This window comes from Natator depressus, chromosome 10 (genome assembly GCF_965152275.1).
Source record: "Natator depressus isolate rNatDep1 chromosome 10, rNatDep2.hap1, whole genome shotgun sequence".
NCBI lineage: Eukaryota > Metazoa > Chordata > Testudines > Cheloniidae > Natator > Natator depressus.
This window is the reverse complement of record NC_134243.1, coordinates 53,147,501-53,166,335: the sequence shown is the minus strand read 5'-3', so window position 1 is coordinate 53,166,335 and position 18,835 is coordinate 53,147,501. Positions and strand designations below refer to the sequence as shown.

The following is an 18,835-nucleotide window of genomic DNA, read 5'->3' as shown; positions in this document are numbered from 1 at the left end:
ACTACATTGCAGGATCAGGGCCCAAAACATAACTTACCGAGCAATAGGTCCACTCATAAACTCCCCTAGCCACAAGAATGCTCAAATTTTCTCCAGTGACACACTGGCAAAAGCTTGAAGTCAGTTCTGCTACTGCCCCACATGCAGAACTCCCATTACAGTCAGTAGGAATTCTGCACTTGTAGCAGCTATCAGATCAGTCCCTGAGTGTGTAGCAAGTCCTTGCAACATGCCCTGAAGGTCAAGAAAGAGGCTTCATCAGACAAGTGGTGGACCAGAGCCAAAGCCCACTTCCCTCAGTAAAAGCATACTGCTTCCAATCCCCTTTCTTTAAAACCTGGGGACTTTCAGGAATAACATTCCAGATTATCTCATGTGTCAAAAGGAAACATGCAGAGAAGGCCACAGATGGGGCTGCTAGGCATTGTGGGATTTGTGACCCTCAAATATAACCTGCATAGTTTCCTATCTGCAGAGATATAAAAATGCAGACTATATAGGCCCAAACTTTAAGGCCTTCAGCACAGAAAACATAAACGGAATTGAAGCCCAAAATGTGAATATAGCTGTCATTAAAACCTTCTAAAGGTTGTGTGCCACTGACATGATGAAAAACTTGTCAGGTGTCCTTTGTTGTCATATTGTCCAAGAGGCTTTGGAAGCTCTATATGTATCTTCTATGGGATGCCGCACTGAACAGAGCTAGTTTTCTGTTATATTCATTGTCTATCCAGTAGACAGTCAGCCTCAGGAATGACTGTATAGTGCTCTTGGTGCACTTCTGAACTGCACCTGAAAGCTATTATAGTAGGATTTTATCTCAGCATGCAATCTGGCTACAGGTTTTCTCTTGAAATGAAGGTAATGGACTCAGAACACTGTGTCTGAAGACAATAAATATGGGGCCATGTTATTGACAGCTGTTTCATGTAAGTACCCAATACTAAACCTTGGTCTAGCAAAAGGAACTTGAGTTGGAAGTTGGCCAGCCCTGTTCCAGAACCCCTGCAAATTTAGAGACAGAATATGCAGAGCACCCTGTCCACAAAAGATGCCAAGAAGAAGGATTCTGAAGAGGGAACTAGAGCTCAAGGGCATGGTCCATGTTTATGGACATTAATCCCCTGACCAGGCAATGACTCCACCCTGCCTCCTTCGTCCCTGAGGATCATTTCACATAGTTCCAGAATTTGTCCCAACATGATCTTAGGCTGCCAACGTACCCTTTCACAGAAACAAAATAGGATAAAAAAAAAATAAGAAAACTACTCAAAGCTATTTTGAGAGTCAATGAATGTCCCAGTAAATACTGATCTGTAGGTCTCTTGCTTTAGGCATTAAAATACATTAGTACATCAAAAATGAATGGACATAATGTTAACAGTGCCTATGATAATTTGACTTGGAAGGAAAATTCCAAATCATCTACTAAAGATCAGATCTCTGTACTGACTAAGACATATTTGCCGAATTTGAACTTTAGGGCCTAATCCTCTTTTTTTTTTTTTACACTCAAAACTCCCTCTTTGGACTCCACCTCTAGAAAAACATAAGAACATGCATAATCCTAACCCCACTAACACATATGATTAAAATTATACACATGCTTAAGTGCTTTGCTGGATCAGAACCTGAGAGTTTTCATTGCTCAAGGAATGTAGAATCAGATCTCTGATGAGGTTTACAAACTAGCAATGTTTTTCTCTCATTCCAAAAACAGCTTGAATCACTGTGTGTTGGTCTCAACTTGAATGAACCACTCCTGGACATAAAGACTCATTATTTCTGGTAGTTATGACCAATATGATTGCCCACCAGTTTTGACACTTGTGCAGGAAAATAACATCTGCACGTGTGCTGGGGATGAATATAAAGAGTAATTTTTCTTCTTTTTATTTTGTTTTGTTTATTGTTTTCTTTCCTTTCTTTTTTCTTCCTTTATATTTGTGCTTTTGAGCATGGCATTGTCAGGTGCTTCTGCCCATGGCAACTTCCATTCCTTAATAACTATTGCCATTGGATAGTTCTATGTATAGAGAAACTGTTGTTTTCTTACAACATTATTATCTGGAGATGTATTTCTATGTACCTCTTGTTTATTGAGGTTGTGGACTGTACCTTTCTACAGATCTGTTCAGCGGCTAGCACAATGGATGGGACCTTTTGGTGCTACCACAATACAAAGAAGCAAATAATGAATAAGAGTAAATTGGATTTATGTATCTCTTACTTTAATGTATGATAAAAATATTAATTAAAAATGTAACAAACATGCATGGCAATGCTACCAAATAACAAAACATGCCCATTTGATTGCTCTGATTTTTTATATATTTATTATAGATGAGCTACATTCTGGAACAATGCAGAATGCACAGAGACCATTAAGTGCTGCTCAGGACAAAACTTAAGCATGTACTTAAGTCTCAATGGAATTTAAGCATTTGCTTATAGTTAAGCACATGCTTAAGTGCTGTCAGAAAGAAGGATGGATTCAGCCTGTGCTTAAATATTTTCATGATTTGGGTCTAAAGTGGGCACTCACATTTGATGAAGAAACTATTCATGTTTTTCCATCCATACATTCCCCTATCCAGTGTGGATTATTTCAGTTAAGAGTATAGGTAATCTGCATGGGTGGGGAGGGGGTGTACGTAAGGGCAACATGCATGGCAGTTATGTATAAACACATGGACCATGCCTCTCCAAGGACCTGTAAAAAGGTGGTAATTCCATGAAATTCTGGCTAGAATAAATGTGACCAAATTCTACCCTGCGTTCCTACTGCTGGATGCAGGTTTTCTGATGACAATCAGCCTGCGACCCCTGTCATAATTTAGCCCCCATGTCAGTCAGTACCTTGTCAGTATTCAGAAGTAGTTATCTGAACAACAACAAGAAAAGATCAAATGCATGTTCCTTTTCCAAATTCAAATAAGATGGATCCCAGGTGCATCAGAACAGGGCTCAGTGCACCTGGGGAGGGAGGTCTTAGCTGGGTTTCCACCACCTTTCTGTCCCTTGTATTGTCAGGACTGTACTAACCTGTGCCAATGGATAACTGGCCCAAAGAGGCCACCCTTCTAGCCAAGATAACGGAAGTAGATTGTGCTTCAGCCTCACCGAGAATTCCTCATATGCTAGGTTGGAATACAGGGCAGAGCATGAGGGGTTGGCACAGGGCTGCCAGGATTCTCCTGCACTAGCAATGCAAAGGGAACTCCTAGACAGGGCTGAGGGTCTGGCCCAATATGTCTGACTGTAATGTTTTTAAAAGGCTCTCTGTGGCATAACCCGGAGTGATCCCATCTAATGAAGTGAGCTGTAGCTCACGAAAGCTTATGCTCAAATAAATTGGTTAGTCTCTAAGGTGCCACAAGTACTCCTTTTCTTCTTGCGGATACAGACTAACACGGCTGCTACTCTGAAACCCATCTAAAATGTTACTTTTAAGAAATGCAGTAACTGAAAATGAAAGAACTGGTGTTATTGTAAACCTTGCCAATGGAGAAAATAAATTTGATTAGCATAATTCACTAATATCAAACCAGACGTGATTAACACAATTCATTTAGTCTTGCTAAATGTTAATACATCCCAAGGTCCCCTCCTTCTCCCCCTCTAACTCCCTTTCTCTCTTGCAAAAGGATCTCACAGAAAAGAACTTTTCACTCTAACAAGGTGTCTCTTTGGAATAGATTATTTAAATTATTGAAGTACTCATCTGGTAAACAACGTGGTATTTTTAGAATTAAGGTAAAAATTCATGTCGCTTTTTAAACTAATCCCAAAGGAAATGTTGAATTATACAATCTGGTTTATTTTTTAATTGATAACAAGAACTGCTGGAGGAACTCTGTGCATCATGGCATTACAATTAAAAACAAACTGTTAAATATCTAATTCTGGGGGAAAAGAAATGCCTGCAAAACCCCCCTGCAGTAACTGTTATATACACAGAGGTGCATTTTCCATAGACTAAATGTGATGAAAAAACAAAAAGCTCTGCTTGAAAAAAGTCTGTCCCTTGAGTATAAAGTGACTAACATTCCACCACGTTTTAGAAAATAACACATGTGAAAGAGCCAGCAAGTACAGTTTGTATTTACACCAAGCTTAGCTGGGCAAGACTGGGAATGCCCCACTGACTCAAATTTCCCCTTAGCAACAGGATGCAACCTCATAAAGAAGACTTCCAGAACTACAGTGACATTGTGGCATACGAAAGACAGGACCAGGACCCTTACACTAACTGCTTATTTTTCCTAACAAATTCAGGGCCCTAGTTAGGGGGAAATATATATTACTCCAACATTGTAATTACTTATCATTTACTCATCAAAACAGGAACGTGCTTATTGTTGTTATTATGCCTGGAATCCCCAAATGAGATCAGATGGCCACATTATGCTAGGAGCTGTAGAGAGTCTGAGACCCAAATTGCCTGCAGTCTAAATAGACCAGACAGACAAAGGATGGGAAGAGAAACAGACATGGGAATCACTGGGTGACGGTTACACAGCAGGTCAGCAGCAGAGCTGGAAACAGAAATAAGGTTTCCTGCCTCTCATGCTGTTTCTATGTCGCCCAAAACCTTGTCTGACTCACTGAAGGCCTCTGCTTACCTTTGCACATTTACCTGTGCAGAGAATTTATGTACCACTCAAGTCCCATTTAAGCCCATGGGGCACTGCGTGGTGCATAGGCCTTCTGCTGGTTCTCTAGGCAGGATGCAGAAACTTGGTGCAAAGAGGAGGAAGAGACCCTGAAGACAAAAAAGGGAAGGCCAATTTCATACACATCGCCATGAAAACACACACACTTTATTTCTGTAGAGAGGGGGCCAATCAGTTACTGCTTTCCCAGAGAAAGTAATTTTGTTACCTCTTTATGCAGGTTTATGTGCATTTCTGACATGTGGCCAATGTAAAGACCTTTGCTGCAATGGCGGTATTGGTAAAGGCCTTAACCATAGTTTTTATGATGCTATTAAGTTTTACTCATTTGTGGATTTTGCAGTATATGAATACTGTAGATGCCACCTTAATTAAAAGGTCTTGTCATCTGTGCAATTAAAAAGTGAAAATGTACTCTCCTATGAATATCAAGGAATAAATTGAGTTAGCTGCATTATACACTCTATGTACACAGTAATTTTATGCATCTTCCATTATCAAGTATTTCTCCAGCATTTTAGTACATTCTATTAATCCAGTCTTTATGTGTTAGTGATTTGTAACTGTCAGGGTTCCCTCCCAACTCTGAACTCTGGGGTACAGATTCGGGGACCCGCATGAAAGACCCCCGTAAGCTTATTTCTACCAGCGTAGGTTAAAAACTTCCCCAAGGCACAAATTCTTCCTTGTCCTTGGACAGTATCGCTGCCACCACCAACTGAGTGAGACAAAGATTCAGGAAAAGGACCACTTGGAGTTCCTGTTTCCCCAAAATATCCCCCCAAGCCCCCTCACCCCGTTTCCTGGGGAGGCTTGAGAATAATATGCCAGCCAAATAGGTAAACAAGGTGAGCACAGACCAGACCCTTGGGTTTTTAGGACACTAAAACCCAATCAGGTTCTTAAAAGCAGAACTTTATTATAAAGAAAAAAGTAAAAGAAGCACCTTTGTAAAATCAGGATGGAAGGTAATTTTACAGGCTAATAAGCTTTAAAACACAGAGGATTCCCCTCTAGGCAAAACTTCAATGTTACAAAAAACAGGAATAAATCTCCCTCTTAGCATAGGGAAAATTCACAAGCTCAAACAAAAGATAATCTAACACATTTCCTTGCAATTACTTACAATTTTTGTAATCTTGAATGCTTATTTCAAATAGGAGATGGTTTTTCCTGCCCTGGTCCCTCTCTGTCCCGAGAAAACAAAGAGAGCACAAACAAAAAATCCCTCCCCCCCTCCAGATTTGAAAGTATCTTCTTTCCCCATTGGTCCTTCTGGTCAGGTGCCAACCAGGTTATTTGTGCTTCTTAGCCCCTTATAGGTAAAGGAGGGATTTTATGCTATCCTGAGCTGTATGTTTATGACAGGAACATATTAGGGCCATGTGATTTATGATAACTAAGTTAAACAAGTTTCAAAGTAGCAGCTGTGTTAGTCTGTATTCGCAAAAAGAAAAGGAGTACTTGTGGCACCTTAGCAACTAACAAATTTGTTAGACTCTAAGGTGCCACAAGTACTCCTTTTCTTTTTAAGCTAAACAAAGTTCTACTTTATAAATATATATGCATCTTATGGGTGTATAGTGCAAAAGTAAAGCTGGGCAATTTCTCATGATATTTTCATTTAGAGAAGCTGTTGGGGAGGTGGACAGAAAGGCCCTTCTAACTGCACAAGGAATTATCTACATCTAATGTGTAATAAGCCAATATGCTAAAATCCAAGCAATGGGAATGCACTAAGATAAATACCACCAAACAACGAGAGCAGCTATATTATGGATATGTACATATTTAATTAGACACTTTGCTTATGTGAAAGTAGATAACGCATTCTTATAATTGTGTATGTGCTTTATAAATAATAATGGTTTGACCTCAAAAGGATCAGATAAACAATCAAAAATACAAAAGATTATCTAAACCTTTCTGGCCTGGAAATGTCACAAAACAGAATTTTATTAGGCTTTCTCCTTGAAGCCAAAACATTTGAGTCATCTTTTATCCCAACCAGCTACCTCTTTACCTCAGTGTTTGCCTTCAAAGAGTCCCACCAGATGGCTGTCACCTGCCAGCTTCCAGCCAATTTAGTTTTGTTTAGCAGCATAAAATAGGCACCATTCTCTCAGGCCTAACTCCAGATCAAGACATTTCAAGACAATGAAGCAACAATTGAACTCAAGATAAACTGCCTCAGTGCCACTGGACTCATGCCCTGCTGAGGACCTCTCCAAATGCTACCTACAGAGTTTCTATGAGTTTCTTCAGTTGTGCCCTCCCTTCCCAGAAGCAGTTTCTTTGCCAGAGATACTTCCAAGTGTCAGCTACACAAATACCCAACTCACACCATCCAACTAGGTCATCACAGCTGATTAGTTCAGGCTACTGCACCTGACTGGCCTCTCTCTTTCCAGAAGGACAACACCTTTGCAACAGGCAGATGCCCCAGGACCAATCAGAGAGCCGAACAGAGTGGACGTCTAAGAACTCCCAAGAGTTCCTCAATCTGCTTGGTGTGCTCCCATTGCTTTTACTTGTTACTTCCCTTCCTGATACTTCTGAAAGCATTGGCAGAAGTAACAATGAATAGAAACGCAAGGTCTTTGATGTAGGACTTCCACTTCCTTCGGAGATAAAGGAGATGAAAGAGACACAAGTTACTCTACCCTAGTCTAAAACTTAATTAGTGGATAGTATATTTTGTGGGGCAGATCCTCTGCTGTGGTAGTTTCATCGACTTCAAAACAGCTATGACAATTCACATAAGTTGCGGATCTGCCCATGGGTGCTTTTCAAACATCTGCTTTCTGTTTTGTGTATGCATCTTGGTGAAGATCAATGGCTAATTAACACTGGACCATTTATATAGGTTGAAGGGACTTGAACATTATGTCAAGACCTTTTCATATGCCAGTCCTTCCCTGGACATCTGTGTAAAGATGCAAGAGGTAACCCAAACATAACCATTATGGTTTCCTTACCCCCTTCAGATAAACAGAACCAAATCCAAGTTATTCAGCTGTGTTGAGTTAATGGAAAAATAATGTACTGGAATTGAGGCATGTGGTTGGCAACTATAGCCCAGGGGGGTTGAAAATGTTACCAGCAGTGGGATACATATAATGCTTTATTTTCTCTATGTCTGTGGGAAAGATCCTTATCTCCAACTTACTCAAACATTCTCCATACAGCTGCTGTGACTTCTATAAAGAGCTACAAAACCTACACTGAGGATCCTGGGATGCTGCTTTGACCCCCATATGCCCACCACTCTGATTCAGAAGAAAAGGCCAGATCTGCTCCTTGAAAGGATCTTTTCCTTTTGCATCCAGGCCAGCAGGCACCTTTGAGGCTTAAAGCACCCCAGGGTCCTGTGTTCTGGTTTCTATGAGCCCACATTACCTCCTTTGAAGTACTGCAGACTTTGGAGAGCATCCCGGCGCACTTCTGAGCTGTGCAGACAAACAAGTGCTGCAGCTTACACTAAAGTATGCTTTTAGAGGAGGCAGTGAAGGCACATTACAAATGGGGAAGGGCAAAAAATATGAGTGAAAAATGAACATGGAGGAAGGGAAATGAAGGGGAAGGAATCAGGGAGGGAGTAAAGAATTCATCACGTTTTTTTTATTTTGGGGGGGAGGGGAAGGCAAAAGAGCAAAGCATAATCCAGTTGGCTGTGACATGATAACACTGATTGCTAGCCTGTTAGTAGTTTATGATGATGAATTATTCACCAGTTAGGAGGGCAGTCGTGTAAAACTATATTAGTCACAAGACACACTCTGGCCAACAAGGTTGTGTTTGACCATCCCAGGGTGAAAAAGAGAATTTCTTGTCTGTTGTATAAACATCATTGATGGGAGGGAAAAAAAATCTCACCATGGAAACCCCGAAGAAACTCCAGTTTAGTCTCCTTCTCTTTCTTTTATAGTGGCTGTTTCTGCTTTTGAGCTTACACAGAGCTCTTCTTTAGGTCGAAAGCTTGTCTCTCTCACCAATAGAAGTTGGTCCAATAAAAGATATTACCTCACCCACTTTGTCTTTCTAATGCTCAGTCAATGGCATACTCAAAAATGCTCAGTAAATGCCCTGTGATGGGGCAGCTTCCCCTCACTGGCAGAAAAGGGGTTAAAGGCAGCCTTAGGGAGGCTGTACCAGAGGCAGCCAATTAGAGAAAGGCTGAAGGGAGCAGCCAAGCAGGGCCAAGTAGGCCCATATAAAAAGGGAGCTGCAGGGCAGAGGAAGGCAGTTCTCTGCTGGCAGCCCAGGAAGGAAGGATTGTGTCTCTGGAGGGCTGAGAAAACTGCCAGCACCCTGGACAGAGCAGTACTGCTAGCAGGGACCAGGGGAGCAAGAGACAGCTCCTGGCTGGCTGTGGGAGTTTGCAGGCTGAGACCCTGAGGCAAGGGCAAAAACGATGCTGGGGCCACAAGGAAGTGGCTAGACAATTTGCTGCAGTAGCCACTAAGGGAAGTGGCTGAACAGCGGACTGCAGGTCCCCCGGAAAGGGGGAGCACAGTGTGTGGCACGGCCTGAGGGCTGTGTTGCTGAAGAGGATGCAGCGGTCCTTGGAGAGATGTTTGGTTCCTGGAGCAGGAGTTACAGTAGTGAGGCACCACCCAAAGAGGGCACACTAACATGCCGAGCTAATTCCTATGACAGCCGGCAGGAGGCACCAGAGTGGTGAGTGAACCCCATTACATGTCCACTCTTTCCATTTGTTTTATCTTTCCATAGGATGAACATACAACACCCTCTGCCAGTGCAGCCCTAGGAAACTGAACTTCTAGGTTGTTTACAGTCACTTGACCTTCAGTCTTGGTCATTGTAACACCACTGAAGGAGCCAGTTTTTGCTTATTTTACTCAGAGGAGTAGCTACTCTACCATCAGTAGCACTCCCCTTGTGAGAAAGGCAAGTAGGATTTTGCCCTAGGCAGCAACTGAATTTGGCCAACTCAGTGGCTTTGTAAACCAGCTTTTTTTTCCACCTGGCAGGTGGCCATCATCTACTCCAAAAGTAAGTTTCACTTTAAAATAAAGAGTTACATTTCTAGCCATTATGGTTACTAAGATAACCTGCAAAAAATAAAGTAACATTGTGGTTTCCACCCAAGTCTTTCAGAAAGCCTTTGACAGGGTGCCTCACCAAAGGTTCTTAAGCAAAGTAAGTAGTCATGGGATAAGAGGGAAGGTCCTCTCATGGACTGGTTAAAAGATAGGAAACAAAGGATAGAAATAAATGGTCAGTTTTCAGAATGTAGAGAGATAAAAAGTGGTGTACCTGGGATCTGTACTGGACCACTGCTGTTCAACATAGTCATATATGATCTGGGAAAGGGGTAAACAACGAGGTGGCAAAATTTGCAGATGATACAAAACTACTCAAGATAGTTAAGGCCAAAGGACACTATGAAGAGTTACAAAGGGCAAAACTGGGTGACTAGGCAAGAAAATGGCAGGTGAAATTCAATGTTGATAAATGCAAAGTAATGCACAGTGGAAAACCTAATCTCACTATATATACAAAATGATGGGGTCTAAATTAGCTGTTACCACTCAAAAAAGAGATCTTGGAATCATTGTGGATAGCTCTCTGAAAACATTCACTCAGTGTGCAGCGGCAGTCAAAAATTGTTAACAATGTTAGGAACCATTTGGAAAGGGATAGACAATAAGACAGAACATATCATAATGCCACTATATAAGGCTGGGGTCAAAGGCAGCGGTGTGATTAATCTAAAATGGATTTGTGGAGGTACATGTGATAGACTTCTGGGGACAAGACTGCGGTGAAAATGTCTCATCCACCATCTTCCTATTCCTATGGTGCAGAAACAACCTACATCAACTTCAGGATTCTGAATGACAATAACACGCAGAGTGTAGATTCATGGTTTGATCTGAAAGCCAGGTCGGAGAATGTCCCTCCTGCAGAGAATGTGGCAACTATCTTGCAGCACAAGTCTACCTTTTCAAAGGCTAATCTTCCACAAGGTGAAAACCATGAGACTGAGCGAGAGAAATGATGGAGGCAATGTTGAGACCCTGGAATATTTGTTGGTTCTCTGGCAGCCTGGAGAGTCCCCTCAAATGATGCTTCAGCTCCTGCTCCTTCAGGAGCTTCTCAAAGTAGGGTATCCAGAAGACTGTCAGCACAAGAGAAGAAAGCCCAGCAATGCAAACGTCAGGCCAGAGACAAAGCAGAGAGATGCACTGTCACCTCCACCAAAAAGGAAGATGATCCACCCACCGAAAAACAGAAAACATACATCATCAGAGTCCTGCTTGGAGCTGGGTGCTCTAGCAACAGAGAGAAATTTACTGAAGTATTGATGAACAGAGATCACTCCCAGAGCACTGAACTCTCCCCAGCCAGATCCAAAGGCAAGCTGACCATGCCTATCATTCCAACAATGCTGAAAAAGAAGAATCTTTCTGGCAAGCTAAAGAGCACGGAGGATCAGGAGCTGGAAAAGATGAAGCAATTGCAGCAGGTGATGCAAAAAGAATGAAGAGTCCCTGAAAGCAGCTATTGCTGGCTCAGAAGAAAACTACTGTTCAGGTAACAAAGCCAGCTGACTTCCAATTCTCACAGATGAGAAGATTAAAGCCAACCTGGGAATTAATACAAGGAGCTGGATTTCATAGCAGCACTGAGAAAGTACCCTGCAACTCCAGCACAAGTGGTGAAGGGGCCCACAGTCCCCAAACCTTTCAATCTCTCCGAGGCAACAAAAGGAAGTTTGAAGAAACTACATCACAGTATGTTCCCCTTGCTCAGAAGATTGAAAACATCAAGAAACGCACTCCCTCTCATTACCATTTGAGGAGCAGAAGGACTGATGAAAGTCCAATTCCAGTAAAGCCACTGAAGATCAGGCTTACACAGCCCAGAACTCCAGTGCTTGAGACCTGTAACTTGTAAGAATGCAGCTGAGTTGGAGGCAGAGGAAATAGAGAAGCTCCAACAATACAAATTCAAAGCTCAGAAGCTTAATCCAAGGATCACAGAGGGTGGACCATAGAGGACAACCTGCAGACAGATGAACGGGGAGCTACCATGTTGCAGAACTGGCAGCAACAGATCAAAGATGACCTGAAATGACAGAAAGAGGCAGCATGTTTCAAAGCTGATCCAACGCCATTGTGCACTAGGAGCTTTTTGTACCAAAGGAGGATAGCAAGCCAAAAACAGTTCCCAAAAGCTTTGAGCTGGCAACAGAGAGCTAAAGAGCGTCAAAAGTTCAAAAAGCAGCTAGCTGAGTTGGAAACTGAAAAAGAGAAGCTTCAAGAAAAGACCAGACAGCAGGAGGCAGAGCGGGAGAAGGAAGAACTTGCCAGGCTGAGACAAGAACTGGTACACAAGGCAAACCCAGTTCACAATTACCACAGTCTGGAGGTCAAGCCAAGTGACCAGCCCCTGATCATGCCCAAGTCTCCCAACTTGTCAGACAGATTTCAATGTTGATAGGCACCAACATGTAGATCTGTGTAGGAGCCATTCCTGTGCTCTGGGTATCCCTAGCCTATGACTGCCAGAAGCTGGATATGGACTACAGGGGATGGATCACTTGATTGCCCATTCTAGTTATTCCCTCCGAAGTACCTGGCACTGGCCACTGTCAGAAGACAAGATATTAGGCTAGATTAACCATTGCTCTGACCTAGTTTGGCCATTCTTATGTCTGTAGATATCTTGAAACTACAGGTATGAGTATGTTGTGTTAACTCTGAAGCACAACGATAATGAACAATGTTGATATTTAAACTATTCACGGCTGATCAAATCACAAGAAAGGCAAGAGTTTATAATATTGTGAAGATACAATGAAGATATTGTGAGATTTTAAGAGCTTGCTTCTTCCCTGCCTTTCATCTCCCCAGAACCCATGGCCTAAGATGCACAAACAGCTTAAAACTCACTCAGGTCTTAAATATGCCACCTTCTGTGCATTTCTGCATAAATATATATTGGTACACAGGGTATGTATGAACTACTAGAAACATATATGTTGGTTTACATTAAAAACTGCGGAGAATATACAATATTTACTGATCAGGTGCTATACTTTATTAGTACTATACTGGATGTGATCCTCTGTAGCATCATAAAATTGCATTGGAGGGAGAGGTTATTGCCGAGTTACCTCTTATTATTATTTCCGGTCACTGGTGGTTTTTCATTTTCTCTAAATTGCGCGGCACTTTCCAGCATTCACTGCAAATCCTTTAATCCTAAATTCGTTTCTAATTCTCCTCCTTGTGCTCTAACCCTGTAAACCAGAATCCAGAAACACAGCAGTTAAGACAGAAAAAGAGAAGCAAGCAGCAAGCCACATGCCATTTAAAGCTAGAGGCTTGTGCCCTGCACTGAGCGTTTTAATTATCTTGCTAAGTTAGTGACCCCGTTGTATGATCCTTTCCTTGAAAATGATGAGTTCAGTTCGTTCCTTTCTAGAGAGTGTTGCCTCTTTTGAACTTGAGATGCAGAGTGAGTTTATGAACAGGGCTGCTGTTTTATTTACTCTCAATTAATCATGCTCAACTGTAAACAAAGTGTCTGTTTTAGTTCTGCTGACAATTATCCACTTGTCAACATCTCCCTCAAGTATTTTCAGCATCTGGCAACTGCACAAAACAGCTACATCAAAATGAACATTTTGTCTCAATAAAAAGATCACCATGTGGCAGGTTTTCATCCGTTTTCTATCCCATCAGCAGTCAAGATATATTGTAACTAATGCAGCCAGGGCTCCCTGTCTCGAGCATTTATCCACAGACAGGGGAAAGGATCTTGTGAACTTTAGAGGAAGGCTTTGTTTGTTTTGGTGGTGCTGTGAAGCAGAGTCTGGCCTAATGGGGTGGGGGGGGGAAGGGAGATAGGAAAAAGACCTCCTTTCGGCAGTATTCAATCATTAGAAATGATTCACGAAGGTGGAATATTCTGACATCTTTGCTTAAGTGTCCTGTAAAGGTTCGAACAAGGGGGCCCAGTAACTTTTTCTTACCCACACTTTACTCAGTCAGTCCTGCAATTGATTTCACTAGGTTTGCCTGAGTAAAGGGGGAAGAGTAGTATTAACTACTTCCTTTCTACTGTGATGTTCAGTTCATCTCTCTCCCTCTCTCCACCCCACACACAGACTATATCAATCCAATTCCATTCCCTTCCAAATGCACTAGGACAAGCTTTCCATTTCTTATTTTCATGGGCTGGGTTTGTTTCAGTCCTCTGAGCTTCCTTGCTGGTTTGAATTCACCCAACCTATCCTTTCAACAAAAAAATATTATTCCAGCCAGCTCAAAACTCTACCTGTATTTTTAACACATGCCCCCACCCCAGGTAAAATGTTTGTATGTTCCAAAATATCCAAAAGCCAGCAAAACAGCAATCAGCTGGTGACATTCCATAGAGATTACTGACCTCTGTCATTCTGTTACTATTGGAAATGTTGTCCTGTGCTTACCAGAAAATAAAATATTTGTATTTTCATAAATTGTCTTACATTGTAAACTCTTCAGGTCAAGGACTGGGTCTGTCTCTGAATTTGCAATGTGCCTAGTACATGTTACTACCCAGTGCTATTACAAGCTAAATAATATAATAAATAACAACAATTCATAATAATATGGTTAGAGTTTTTAATCTTAAAACCTGATCCTGCTGCCACTGAAACCAAAGGCCAAAATCTTGCCAACTCCAAGAAAAGCAGGAATACGGTCCATGTGTTGGTTAGTGAATTTGGTTTATTTATTTTTGGGGGAAGATTTAAAAGTCTTTTCTTTGGGAAAAAAGAAAATGAAGGTCTCCTCATCCCAGTAGCACAGCATTGTATTAGCACAATAGATTGTATTATGAAATCTTTTATTGTGAAACATGCAGCTATATGGGCTGTACTGAAGGTTTGTTCTCTTTGTATTTTCAATATCTTTAAATTGAAAATAAGTAAATAAAAGCCTCACATGAATCACTTTCCCAAAGCAGACTACGATTTTATTTCGAAGAATTTCCAATTACGAGCAATTACTCCAATTGTTTTCTCTGTGACTTGGAGACAGAGGCACTGTGTGGAAATACACGTGGTTGACCAATCTCCAAAGCTCCTCTTTCTCAAAAGCATATACATGAAATACTGCAAAATCAGAACAGAACAAAACACTGCCCATTTGGGAGGCAGATACGCGAGTAGTTTGTATGAGCAGGTACAGATATTCCTGGCATTAAAAAAAAAAAAAAAATCAGGGGCAGGTTTACAGAGCTGTTTTTTTCTGGCAAAAGCTAATCCATCTTAAGATGTGTAATTGATTTTAATGAACTAGCTCTTTTTGTCTTCTCGCATTAATGACTGCCTGGAGTCAATGGCAAAATCTGGGCACCCACAGCATTTCTAGCCAGTTTTACTTCGCTACTCCTGGGTACTTCCCCCCTGAGATACAAATGGTCACCAAAAGGGCATCAGATTAGTCCTGCTCAACCTTTCAAGGGGCCAGAGGTGAGACATTTTCTGTTGTCAACGCCTCCCCCTTTAACCTTGTAATTTATGCACAATTAATTGAGATATCTTTTATACTTGATGTGTTGTAAAATTAATGCCTAATTTATGTAATTAGTCAATTAACCATAATTCCAGCATATGGTTCCAAATGCCCAGAAGGTGTTCTTGTTTCCCAGGTACTTATTTTGATGTCACGAAATACAGCTAATTAATTTTACATGCATATTAATTTAGGATCTATTTAGCAGCTCCCTTTGTGAAGGCAGTTTTAATATTTGTCTTTCTAACCTTTTTGGGCAAATACCTTGCTGGATGTTGAAATGAAGGTGACTTTTTAAACACATCTCCACTGGTTTCCCTTTCCTCTCTGGAGTGTCTAATGACACTGGGTCGTTCCCTCTTGTGTGAAGATGCATAGGGGCTGATTATCTATAGCTTTCTGTGCATCTATGTCTGTCGGATGATCCGGCTATTGAATTTATATCCGATGAATATTTAATATTAAACATTTCTAAGGGATTTTTGTTTGTTTTTTGCAAAGCACAATATCCCCCGGACATTTAAAAAATAGCTGCTCTTAATACAATGATCTTGGAAAAATTACGAGCGTTAAAGTGTTGCCTAATTGAAGAATGAGTGCAATCTTGCAAACCTGAGATTGGTGTCTGTATCTTTTGATCAGCAATAGGTTTTTTATTTTGTATGATACACCGTTTTATCAAGCTGTATTCCACTAGTTAAACCGCCAGATCAAGGGTCCCCTTGTCTTGTCCACGTCCTCCAGAAACATCTGGTTTTATTCTGTCCAGAACAGCTACATCAAAATGAACATTTTGTCCAGAAACTTTGTGAAACAATATAGAATTTCTCTTGGTCCGCTTTGTACAGAGATTACCGGGTTAATCGGACGTGGGTGGGGGGAGGGAAAGGGGGGCTAGCTGCCTACGGTGTTATAAAAAGACTTCAAGAAAAAAGAAGAAACTGTAACCAGTACTTCAAATTGACAGTATTGCCTTTTTATTGGTGTAGCAAAACTAACTGCTGTATTGTACTCTACTCTCTTCGGTTACAGAAAACAGACATGTACCTACTGCATAGCTGCAAACTAGCGTGCAAATGCAATAGACTTCCCAGGAAGTAAACTCCTCTTCTCATGTGCAAAGGAGTATTTATGAAACGTAGCGCTAGGTAAGTAGACTCAAGTACTGTGTTGATAAATTCCTCCCTAACCGTGGTAAATTACTTTCCTACAAGGTAGCAGAGCAGTACAGAAGTTTGTTTTTCAAGATGTCTACCCAAGTGCTGCGGTGTCATAAAACTTTTATCCCTTTTTCTGGACAAATTAATGAGCAATTTAATTAATAAAATCAGAGAGTAGTGTAAGTGCTATGATAATGAAGTTAAATGAGTGCACAATAAAATATTCACTAATCCAGCACATTGGCAAATGCCCCTTTAATTCTGCTTAGCACTAAAAGGGGTTTGAGCATCATAATGAGATTCCTCTGTCTGCTAATTAATTGACACTCTCCTGAATATTCATATGTGCTAGCACCACTACGTTCCTAATTGCACCGTGGAATGGATCTCAGAGGAAAGTAAATCGCCATAGACTTAATTAAAATAATGTATGCCAAATCTAGCACGCTGAAAACGAGACATTTGCCATCAAGCGGTATAAGAAAGTGGCACCTAGTTTGTTGAGAGAAGTGAGTAGGGGGATCTTGATTCCTCCCAAGGTGAATACGGGGGATGGGTGGAAAGTACGCAGATTTTCAGCTGTAGAATCCAGAAGCAAAAGAACATATTGTCTTCAATTAAGGATTTCAATAAGTAGCCTCTAACTGCAGCATGGTGTTAGAGACTGTGAGCCGATGCACAGAATAACCAAGCTCCCCAGTTCAAAGCACTAGAAGCCGGCTTGACACATCTAGTGGAAGAAATCTGGTCAGGGATGCCCTCTACAGAGGTATGTGGGGGAAATCGTTTGTCTGGAATGCAGAGGGAGCATCCACATCTGTAAACTTTTCCTTGAGGGGAAGCTGGTGTCTTTGAAGCTCAGTCTCCGCCTGAATGGTTCTCCAAACTCATACTAAGAGCTAATATTGTACATTTCAATTGTTGGGGTATTTAAACGCTGGCAAATTCTCACGGAGAAATTAGGGTCTGCTCCTGTCTCCCAGCAGTTCTGAGCCTCACACCACTAAGGTTTGTCTCTAGTTGTTGTTTCCTTAGAACGTTCCTACGTGTCTGTTTTATACCCACAATGCGTCCAAGTGTCTCCACCACGACTGAAAATTGTATTTAAAGCCCGTTCGTGGGTCTGTTCCTTTCCCACCCAGCCAGGAAACTAAAAAGAAAATTGGTTTCTCGCAAAAGACAGCTTTTAAAAAACACCACAGGTTAGAAACTAAAAAGAGTTTATTTGAAGACATACAAATGCATATTTATTATACACATGTAGGCATTAACAATGTAAATTACACCGCCAGCACTTGCTGGTTGTTTATTCATTAGATCTTTAGAAAATCTACATTGCCTCCAGATAGCTGGATGATAACGCGAAATACACAAGCAGTTTACACAGCCAGCTCAGCAGAGCTCTGTACTTGCTGACAAGGTGTCATCAACAGGTCTGAAGGACCAAAGGAGGCAAGGAAAAGTTACAAATGTGTACGTGATCCCTCAAGCCTACTGGAAGATTGGCGGATTTGGTCTTTCTACGGAAGGACGTAGCTGGTTCTCTCTTTCTCCTTTCTATATGATTTGTTTAATCTGCTTTGCTGAGGCAGAAAACGTACGTGTGTTAAAATGAAGCAGACTCTCACCGACTAACTCAGAGCACAAACTCTGGCACTCAAAGCGTCTTTTAGTCCCATGTAAAATCTTTACTCTCCAAAGAAAATACTCTATCCTCTTTAGCTGATTAAACGCGGTGCGACTCCACCATCACTAGTAATACAGACAGAGGAAAACATTAAGAAAGAAATCGCTGCGGGGAAATCCTTTTTAGAGAGTCGGATCCAAAGAACTACCACGAATGAAATATTAAAGAAGGTTAATATGTTTTTTTTTCCTGCAACACTGAGGTTTGACGAAGAGACTGGGGCTTTGCTAACGTTAGTGACGTTAGAGGGAATGGATCTAAAGTGCGCAGAGACTCAACAAATGTGAGAACAGCAGAAAATTTGCTAGCCTCTGAAAATCAACCTAATTTTCATTGTCGGACTTGAGATCAAATGCTTCCTTTCTGCGTGTGGATGTGTGTTTGCGGGAGACAGAAGACAGGGCACACATCTATTCACATTTTCTTATGAGGAATACATACAGATAAGCCTATTGCACAGCAAGCTGATCCTTCCTTCTACAGATTCATCGCATTGAATGCAGTCAAATTATAACTGTTGCTTATCAAAGATCTTCAGTGGTAGGAAATTTAACTAGACTCTATAGCTCTCTATCCCTCTGAATAACACCACCGTCCCTTCTTTCTTTCTTTCTTTCTTTTCTTTGCTGTACACCAGGTCTTTTATTGTTCAGAGAACTAGCCCTAACATTGCTCTTCTGACCAAGGACAGTTCCGGAACTTTCTTTTCGTTACATGAAAGAAACAGAGGTGGTAAGTTTCAAAAGCTTGCTACTTCTCTGGGGGAAAAAACATTAG

General features: G+C 41.3%; 1 pseudogene; it reads left to right on the top strand.

Moving 5' to 3' along the window:
• The first annotated feature begins 10,470 nt into the window (after nt 1-10,470).
• On the top strand, nt 10,471-11,700 carry LOC141994628 (targeting protein for Xklp2 pseudogene; annotated as a pseudogene).
• The last annotated feature ends 7,135 nt before the right edge of the window (nt 11,701-18,835 follow it).